The 10530-nt window shown below is 47.4% G+C and overlaps 1 long non-coding RNA gene across 1 annotated transcript; it reads right to left on the reverse strand.

Moving 5' to 3' along the window:
• Positions 1-2611: 2611 nt before the first annotated feature.
• On the reverse strand, positions 2612-3252 carry LOC128406095 (uncharacterized). Its single transcript, XR_008328403.1, has 3 exons — positions 3148-3252; positions 2857-2975; positions 2612-2680 (listed from the first exon to the last, which is right to left on the reverse strand). It is a non-coding gene; the product is annotated as an uncharacterized LOC128406095 (long non-coding RNA).
• Between the last annotated feature and the right edge of the window lie 7278 nt (positions 3253-10530).

Below are 10530 nucleotides of genomic sequence, written 5' to 3' on the forward strand. Positions count from 1 at the left end.
GCTCTGTCATTTTCACTCATGGATTGTGAATGGTTGATGCAACTGTTTAAGGACATTGGGGTTTCTGTGAAATGTCCTATACAAGTGTATCAAGACAATAGATCTTGTTTGGCTTTGCTGAACTCGGAGAGTTGCAAGCAAAGGACCAAGTACTTGCAGATTAAGCTACATCGTGCAAGAGAGTGTATTCAGAAAGGACTCATTCAGGTGTCCTACATGCCAGGAAATGAAATTCCTGCTGATCTGTTGTCTAAGGTTGTTAACAGAGAACAACTTAAGATTTACGCACAAAGGTTGCAATTGGGTTGAACCACAGGTACTACAGGTTACACGAAAAGGGGGAGGATGTTAGGATATTTCCGTTCCACCTTAAAAGGGAGCAGGATGTTTGTATAACAGCCTGCGCGTTTCCTGTCTCACAGGATGTTTATGTTTGTAAGTTCCTTTCGTTTTCTGGCTGTTTTGCCTGAGCAGTCGGAGCAGACGGTCATGTCTCCTTTGTTCTGACCAACGCCTAATAAACTGTAAATATGCATGTTCTGCTCTCATGCTGTGCAACTTTTTGCTGTGTGAATTCTGCTGTTATAGTGTGCACTAAGCGTGAGGCTTAGTGTCGCTGAATTGCTGATATTGCCTGACTACGGGAGGTTGATGGATCGTCCGGCACCGAGCTTGGGGGCTCAGATGGACTTTATCTCCCTGGCAGTATCCCAACAGGGAATACGTCACAGGTTGACGGTTGCTGCTTCTCCTCAGGAGAATGGCGTAGCAGAGCGCCGGAACAGAACGCTAGCTGAGGCAGCTGACGCTTTACTGTTTGACTCTGGTTTGCCTCAGAGTTTTTGGGGGGAGGCTTGGAAGACGGCCAACTTCACGTTGAACAGGTCGTTCAATTCAGTGGTAGGTGACACCCCGTATTTTCTACTGCACCGGAAGAAGCCTAAGGTGCATTTCTTCCGTGTGTTTGGTTGCGAAGCTTGGGTGCTTGTGCCAAAGGCTCAACGAAAGGAAGGTGACCCGAGGTCCCGGAAAATGATCTTTTGTGGGTACGAGCCTGCGACAAAAGGGTGGAGGTTTGCCTATCCAGAAGGTGATCAGTCCAGGATTCTAGTCAGCAGAAGTGCTGAGTTCTGTGAGCAGAATGGTTGGTCAAGGATACATGCGAATCCTGATGTTCTCTCAGAATGTCTGTCCGACTCTGATGAGGAGGGAGAGTTAGAAGCTGAACCTGTTGATGAGGACCAGGTCTCTGACCAGGGTCAAGAACAGGGTTGGGCATCTCCACAGGTTGTTAAAAGAGAGCCCAAGAGTGAGCCTTCTTCTCCCGTTAGAAAAGTGCAAAAGGCCCAAAGACGCAGTAAGTCAGAGGGGGAGTCTTCTGATGTCAGAGACACACTTGCTGGCCCCAGTGGGTCAGAGGGAGCACCTGAGACAGTGCTCAGATGGTCCGCACGCACCACAAAGGGGGTACCACCTGAGAGGTTTGTGGTCACTAGCGTGTGGGCTGGTTTCGCGCAGTGCGAACCTGAGAGATTTGAGGAGGTTCAACAGTTGCCTGAGACAGACGCCAGGAAGGGGCAAGAGGCAAGGGGAAAGGAGTTGAACTCAATGAAGTCTATAGATATGTGCTCGACCACGAAGCTGCCAGAGGGCAGGCAGGCCGAGAGCTGCCCACAGACAGATAGACAGGTGCAAGGTTTTGCCGAAGAGTTATACTCACAGCTTCCCTCAGGATGCGAGACGAGAGGGGGTGTGAGGAGAATTGGAACTTACAGGGTTAAACAGTTCTGTGTGACGTCTCACATTCTGAGGCGTGGTTATGTTCACATACGGGAATCTTCCTCTGTGTGTGAGTTCTCTTTCGGTTTTGACTGAGAGGCGAAGGATGCCTACTCTTTCGCCGGGTTAATCTATGATGTTTTTCTTCTCATTAAAAGACTGTTGGAGATTAGCAAGAAGCCTGCTGTCAGTCTGAATTTATTACCCACACATGGCAACAGTTTCTCCCGCTGCTGAACTCTGCTGGGACTATGCTGGGAGAGCTGGAGTGAGCTCGGCACAGAAGAGCAGTGGCGCAGCAGAAACGTGCCGGACGCCATCTTACCTGCACACACACACACATATATATATTGCTTATAGTACCTTTGAACGGTCAACGTTCCACCCTCTATCCTTTCACGAGCTGCCAAAAACACTCTCCACACCACACTGCCATCTACTGGGTCTACAAATAATACCATGAATACACACAAATACAAGCTCTAAAATAAATTAGTTTTATTTTCCAATAAGTATGCAAACATAAGACTATCACACCGGAATTGATTGGATAGCTGCCTGCCTGCCTGCCTGCCTGCCTGAACATGCTGTGCACCCGGGGGGCGCTGCGATCGGTGCCCATTGGGAAGGAACAAGACAGGAAAAGGAAGGAAATGGGAGAGGTTTTTTTAAGGCCCCACTTTTCACATGGTGTCCTGTTGTGTGGTCGGAAACTACTCTTTCTTGTTTGATTTTGGTTAATGTCAGAATAAAAGCGAGTTCCTTCAAAATAACACATTCGTTTTTATCTTACCAGTTTCTCATATTGTAAGAAGCTGAAGAAGAAACCATCGAGAGCATTAATATTTTCCTTCTGATCAATGAAGTCAAACGTTACAATTATCCATTTTAGAATGAGCACCTATAGGGAGAAGACAGATATCAGTAAGCGTAAGCAAGACCAAGACAACAAACCCCTTCTGGAATATGGTCAGCATGTACAACATCTAGCTGAATCATCACCAGGATAACTAAGTCAGACTGGGGGAAATATCATTCTTCAGAACCAAGACATCATTACCATGCTTTCCAAGTTACCTGAAAGTCACTAGAACACTTGCGAGCACAGAGCCAAGACACAGCTGAAAGAAGAGAATCCTCTGTTATTACGGAAATGGGAATCAGATTCTTCAGTAGCCTAGTGCTTATCACTGTGCCTGCAAGACCTTGAAAGACACTGCTTAACATTCTGAACATCTTCATTATTGATAATTTCTCACAAGCAAGAAGCAGCCCAGTTTCTTGTTAAGGGAGAAGGCAGGGCAATGCAGCTACTTTGACATACTTTACTGCCAAGGGGAAAGAGAAGCCAAAACATGTTTTCTTTACCAAGCTTGGCACTGAGTGCGATGTTCAGCAAGTTATGAATTTCTTCTGGTGCCAAGCCTCTCTCTTGCGCAATCTTTTCCACAGTCTCCAAAGGACTCTGCAAAGCTCCATGCTTTCGTGAGGCACTATCTTGTATTAGAAAAAAGTCAAAGTGTGATTCAAATCCATTCGAAAAACCGTCCTCATGCATGATGGCCTGTCCAATGGCTTGCTTTACCATCAACTGGCAAGGGAGCCCCATTGAGATGCCATGGCATTTGGAAAACTCTGGAATTCTGAGCTTGCCTTTTGCTTTCTTGCTCCTTCGTTCAGTGGGTAGGTAGGTGTAGGTAGGGGCAAGTCGAAAGCTTCCTTGAAATTCCTCAGCCCCAGCCAGCATTGCCAATTGGCAGGATGATGAGAATTGTAGTTCAGCAACGTCTGGAGGGCCAGAAGTTACCCTCACCTGTTTTATCGGTTAGTGTGCTAAGATCTGGGCACAAGCCCAATTCAGCTGACGGTACTTAACAAGGGCTTGTTTTAAACAAAACATTAGAGCTAATACACTATTCTGCTCCAATATACAAAACAGCCCCTTCTCTAGAGAAAGCTAAAGAAAATACAAACTTCGGGGTTTGTAGATGGTCGTAAAGGTTGCTGAAATGTTTCTAGTTCACTAGTTGGAAACAGCTTCCAGCCTATGCAGGACCAAGGTTGATTTGTAACTGTTCCTGTCTGCCTGCTTGCCATCGTGCATATTTGTAAACCATTTCTGCCAAAATATATACAACTGCAATAGTAGTTTCTGGAAGCAGACCCTGCAAGAGTGCACGCTCCATGAAGTCCATATGAATAGTGTTACGGAATTGAGCGGGGGGCATATGAACGAAGTCTTACTCCCGAGTAAGAGACGTAGAGCCCGAGGCGATGACCTCAAGGGAACCCTGCCACACTAGGACTCCCCTCGCCCCGTCACAACGTTGCACCAAGCACCACACAAAAGTCCAAAACCCCGAGAAGAAAGCGCCATTTCTGACCCCGTATCCCGATGCTATACACAATCGATGTATTTTATGAATGAACAAGGTATTTGCATGAGGATGCGCTCTAGCCAATCAGATGGCGTTGAATGTAGCCCTTCAGCCAATCGCAGCAATGCCATGGCTCTGCAGAGGCAGCTCAGCTCCAGCTGTTTTGCACGCTCCACTGAGCGCTGACAAGGTGATGACAGCTCCCGCTACGAGAACAACGGACTGAGTCAATCGAAACCTCGTTACCCTGTTAATCCAATCAAATCTAGATGTTGTTGTTCTTGTTGTTTAGTCGTTTAGTCGTGTCCGACTCTGCATGACCCCCTGGACCAGAGCACACCAGGCACTCCTGTCTTCCACTGCCTCCCGCAGTTTGGTCAAACTCATGCTGGTAGCTTCGAGAACACGGTCCAACCATCTCGTCCTCTGTCGTCCCCTTCTCCTTGCGCCCTCCATCTTTCCCAACATCAGGGTCTTTTCCAGGGAGTCTCCTGAGGTGGCCAAAGTCTTGGAGTCTCAGCTTCAGGATCTGTCCTTCCAGTGAGCACTCAGGGATAGGTTTGATCTTCTTGCAGTCCATGGGACTCTCAAGAGTCTCCTCCAGCACCAGAATTCAAAAGCATCAATTCTTCGGCGATCAGCCTTCTTTATGGTCCAGCTAGATACAATGTAGCAACATCAGGCCTAAAAACAGTTGGAAATTAAAAAAGCCTAAAAACACTTGGAAATTCATAGCAAATCACTGGTTTCACCGATTCTCTTCATTCCACCACCAGTCTGCTTCGTTGGCCAAGGACTTGGGAACCCCTCGGTCCCCACCAGAATTCCCCAAGCAGGAGGTCACGTACTCACAGGAAGGTACTTTACCCGTAGGTGACAATCGCTGGGCAAAAGCTCTCCTCCGGACTTACCCAGGCGGCAGACTATGCAAACCAAAGTTCTATTGTCCTCTTGCAGTAGGTGCTTAGAATGTACTTCCCAAGACATATCCTGTATTTGCATGTTACCCCAACACATTCCTCCTATGTTAATCATGTATAACCCTCCCCTTTTCTGATGGAGTGGTGATGTTTAGCGAACTGTCTGCTGGGATAAGATAGGAACTTTTAAAAGTCCTTGTCACCCCGTTCTTGGGGTTCAATTCCTCTTTGAACCTGTTGCACAATAAACTTTGGTCTACGCTATTTGCTCCGGTTGGTGGCTGGACTCCTTCTTTGTTCCGCAGGGACCCACGGGCTCTGAGCAGCCTCCCACCTGGATTTTTCCGTAACAACAGAAACTAGACTAACCCTCTTGAGAGAAGAAAGGAGGCTTTTGCTCCCACTGCAATGTTGTAATCTAAATAAGCACATCTTCCTACAAGTGAATAGTTGCCACCTATCTGGGGGGAAATAAAGTGGTATGCTGAGAGACATGGTTACGGTGGAGAGCAAATCTGTGTTCCACAATCCGAACATCCAGAGAGAAACCAGATGGCAGCTTTTTTTTACTGTGTCCACAGAACTCAATGAAAGCCAACCAATGGTTTGGGTCAGGTGAAGTAGAAGCATGTTGAAATCTGCAGATGGCACAAAGTTCAGCGGCAGTAAATCAGAAAGAGGGGCAGTCCTTAAACAGCTGAAGAGAAGGGGATAAACCTCAACTGAGCATCCAAGTATTAACATCCTGACGGTAAGGACCTTACCCAACCCTAGTCAGATGTAAACACCATTTTAAAGTATGGCTTGATGAGCTAAAAGATGAATAGGAGTACCCATTCAGAAGCACATCATATTGGAAACAATGCAGTTCAGTACTAACACTCAGATATGCACCAGCTTTATTCCCAGTTCGTGATCCAGCAAGAGACAAACGTACTGGAGCTGATTTACATGTATTTTTCTTCTTTGCTGGATTGGGGCATAAGCACTGAGCCCTATCTTTTTTCTTACCTTTATTCAAACGGTTCAAGGCTTCTTCAATGGAAAGTCGGTCATCTTCTGTCTCTTCTGGTTTGTTTACTACCAGTAGCCAGCAAAGCTTGTTCTGGCACCTTAGAAATCTCTTGTCTCTCCATTTTTTTCTTATTACAGGAAAGAAACACAAGACAAGGTCACCTTTTTTTTAAAAAAAATTCTTTTGCTAATATTTTCCTGTCCTCCGATAATGAAGTTTGGTGCAGAAAAGGAATGGAGAGCTTTGTTGTTGTTGTTTAGTCATGTCCGACTCTTCGTGACCCCATGGACCAGAGTACGGCAGGCCCTCCTGTCTTTCACTGCCTCCCGCAGTTTGGTCAAACTCATGTTGGTAGCTTCGAGAACACTGTCCAACCATCTCGTCCTCTGTCATCCCCTTCTCCTAGTGCCCTCCATCTTTCCCAGCATCAGGGTGTGGGATGTGAAACACAGGAGCAGTCAATTACAACATTCCTAGAGTGTACATGTTTAGACATGGGGAGGGATGTTTGTCCAGCCAGCAGGTAAACTTCCTGGGACAGACTTCCTCCGCATGTGACTAGAGGTGGGTGTGGCCTCACCTGTTAAGGTAATGACAAAAGCACCGGGCAGGGGCAGCCATCTCTCTCTCTTCCTCATCTTCCTTCGAAGAAGCAACATCTGCTAAGCTAAAGATGCCCTCTTGGCTCCCAGCCAAGAGAGGAGAAAGGGACTATCTTCTTATAAGACAGATTCCAAATGCATATTACTTCACTAAGTTTAAGTCTGCCTTCTGGGATCTGATGTGAACAGAATGTGAGTAAACTCTTTTTATACTTTTGTAAAGGACTGTGTCGTGTCTTCTATTTTAAGAGGGAATAAGGGGAAATTACCAGAGTGATTATTATAGAGGCTTACGCAAGCCTGAGCACACGGTGTCGTTGCAAACTTAAGATAAAGGGGAATGTGTTACTCTGCTGATATTTTGGGAACTTGTTAGCACAAGTTGGATAAGAATATAATCAGTCAATATATCCTCTCCTGCATCCCTGAACATTCCCACACAGGGTCTTTTATAATTCCGCATAGTAATCCCATCTGATCACTACATCTCTGGATATTTGCACTCCTACATAGGCTGAGCCTGTGACCTGGCTCAGGAACTAAGTATTTGTCATTACAAAAGACTGGCCAGGCTCCCCAGGGTACCCAATCAAGTGAGCACTAACAGGTAACCTGCCAGACAGGAGGTAAACAACGCACTCAGATGTCTGTTGTAGACCGCCCTTTCTGTGATGTAGGTACGATGTATCTGGGGGGTGGCCTTGTGCTACACCCCTTTCTGTGATGTAGGTATGATGTTTCTGGGGGTGGTCTTGGACTCCAGGGCGGGCAATTTAAAATGTCTATATAAGGGCAGGCACACCTTTGTTCGGGGTCCTCCTCCTTCTCCTGTGTGTGTGTGTGGGGGGGAGCACCCTGTTGCAACAGCTCAATAAAGATCAGGCTTACTAGCTGCCTCGCTTCTCAATCTTCTCTGCTTGGCCTCTGTTATTTTCTCCGACCGATGGAGAACCTACAAAGGACTCTAGAAGGGCTCTTGTGTTCCCCATAAGGGAATAAGGGCAGATTTTTGTTTATTACAATATGCAGGACTGGGCTGCAAAAGACGGAGTTTGGCCTCATTAGGTCCCCCTACCATGAACTCCTTAGGTGGGCCACCCTGCGTCCGCCTCGGCATCGCGCCTCGCTATTCTGCAACTCGAGATAACACTGAACTGCTCTGCAGGGTTGTTGTAAGGATCGCAAGTCAAGGCATCCAAAGTGCCTTTGAACATTGAAAAGCCCCTAGTCAATGCTTTGAACTACTGTCGCTTTAAAAAGGAAACTCTGATTAGTAAGAGTTGGGGGAATTAAAAATTGGTTTGTCCTGGGGGCGCTGAAGCTGTGTTCTGGCTTGAAACCCCAGTGAGACCACTGGGCCATCTAGTTCTGTATGGTCTGCCACAGCCAGCGGCTGCTCTCCAGGATTTCAGAGAACAGATTTTCAGACCTCTGTTTCCCATGAATGGCTTTTTGCATCATGTGCCTCTCCCAGTGGGCCACCCAGAGCCATTTCCTGTATAGCGTTCTACATCCCATGTAGTCCTAGTTCTTCCAGCTCAATTCAGTGCATTCTGCAACTGTGCAAGTTAGGACGCATCTGCTTTATACATTCAAAGCACCATCATGCCACTTGACATTATAACAATTACATCTTTGTATTCAATCCATTCAGCACGTTGGACAGCAGTCTCTCAAGGCTCATCCACAGTTACCTTGTGCCCCATGCTTCCTAGGCACAGGTCCGTGCTTTAAAGGCACTGTGTCCGAGTGTTTTGTTGTCCCAGGGCTTTCTAATTTTGACTCATTTTCAGCATCCCTTTCCAGGGCAGCTTTATTTCATGTATTTAAGGAGTCCTCTGTGTGTGCCAAAGGCTTGTTGCTGGGACAATAGGAGGCTGCCTTATACTGAGTCACACTATGGCTCTATCTAGCTCAGTGTTGTCCACAATGGATGGCAAAAACTCGCCAGGGTTTCAGACAGAGGACATTCTACCTGGAGATACAACAGATTGAACCTGAGAGCTTCTGCATGTAAGCAGGCGCTTTACCACTAAGCTATGGCCCTTCTCCCATTGCTTCTGCCCTGAATGAACAGCAAGCCTGTCCTACAGTCCTCCTAAAACTCTCTTTTGTGGCTACACTCTGCAGGAGGTAATTGGTTGCAGAAGTTGAGCTGTCTGCAAAAGTGACTGAATCAGTGAGAAGGCTGTTCTGTAATGAAATGCTGACTTTCAGGCATCTCTTGAAGACCTTTTTTATGCCAACAGGTCTGTGCTATCATTTAAACATTTCTTGAGCACCCAGACATTTTAATTCTTTTGACTGATTTTAATGTCCACCGTCCACCCGCTTTTGTACATGGTTGTATTTTATGACATGCCCTAGCTTCTGAGAAGCCTTTCGCTCAAACCAGTTAGACATGACATGTCTAACTGGTTTGAGCGGTTGGAGGTTGGATGGCGGCTAACAGATTGAGGTTGAATCCTGGCAAGACAGAAGTACTGTTTTTGGGGGACAGGAGGCGGGCAGGTGTGGAGGATTCCCTGGTCCTGAATGGGGTAACTGTGCCCCTGAAGGACCAGGTGCGCAGCCTGGGAGTCATTTTGGACTCACAGCTGTCCATGGAGGCACAGGTCAAATCTGTGTCCAGGGCAGCTGTTTACCAGCTCCATCTGGTACGCAGGCTGAGACCCTATCTGCCTGCGGACTGCCTCGCCAGAGTGGTGCATGCTCTGGTTATCTCCTGCTTGGATTACTGCAATGCGCTCTACATGGGGCTACCTTTGAAGGTGACCCAGAAACTACAACTAATCCAGAACGCGGCAGCTAGACTGGTGACTGGGAGCAGCCGCCGAGACCACATAACACCGGTCTTGAAAGACCTACATTGGCTCCCAGTACGTTTCCGAGCACAATTCAAAGTGTTGGTGCTGACCTTTAAAGCCCTAAACGGCCTTGGTCCAGTATATCTGAAGGAACGTCTACCCGGACACTGAGGTCCAGCACCGAGGGAGAGGGCCTTCTCGGTAGTGGCGCCTTCCCTGTGGAACACCCTCGCACCAGATGTCAAAGAGAACAACAACTACCAGGCTTTTAGAAGACATCTGAAGGCAGCCCTGTTTTGGGAAGCTTTTAATGTTTGATGTATTATAGTATTTTAATATTCTTTTGGAAGCCGCCCAGAGTGGCTGGGGAAGCCCAGCCAGATGGGCGGGGTATAAATAATAAATTATTATTATTATTATTATTATTATTAATAATAATAATAATAAAGACTCTCCTCCCTGGAAGAGAGGGGAGTGGTTGTGGGTGGGAGCCCGAGCTCCGCCCCTGGCCGGGGGCCTTAGCCCCTGCCCCTCCTCACCTGGCTGGCACCCACGCCCACCGGAGGCAGCCAACCAGGTGTCTCCGGGGGGCGTGTTTAGCAGCTTAATGCTGCGGCTCCAGCTCCGCCTCCTCCTCAGTCGTCGTCGTCCCGCAGCGAGTCAGCTAGGAGAGTCATCACAGAGAAGAGCCATGAGGTTTGGAGTTGGGGGGGGGGTCCTGGTTCCTTGCATGCCTTTTAACTTTAAGAGGCTTGCGTGCGCTCATTGCTTTACTGCTTTTAAAAACCCAGGCATCCAGGTTTGCCTTGCTGTGTCCTCTTTTCCGTGTAAAAACCTACATTTAACCTTCTATTTCCCCCCACTCCTGGTGCTTGATTTGTTTGTGCCCAGCACGTGCCCCCAGCGAGGTCTGAGTGTGAGTGTGGCTCCATCTTTCTTTCTCCCTCGTCTCCTCGCTTTCCTTCCCCTGCCTCTGCCTTGGTGGCTGTGCGTTTTATTTTAATTTTGGGCCAGGATGCTTGTATGTTT

This window comes from Podarcis raffonei, chromosome W, assembly GCF_027172205.1.
Source record: "Podarcis raffonei isolate rPodRaf1 chromosome W, rPodRaf1.pri, whole genome shotgun sequence".
Classification (NCBI taxonomy): domain Eukaryota; kingdom Metazoa; phylum Chordata; class Lepidosauria; order Squamata; family Lacertidae; genus Podarcis; species Podarcis raffonei.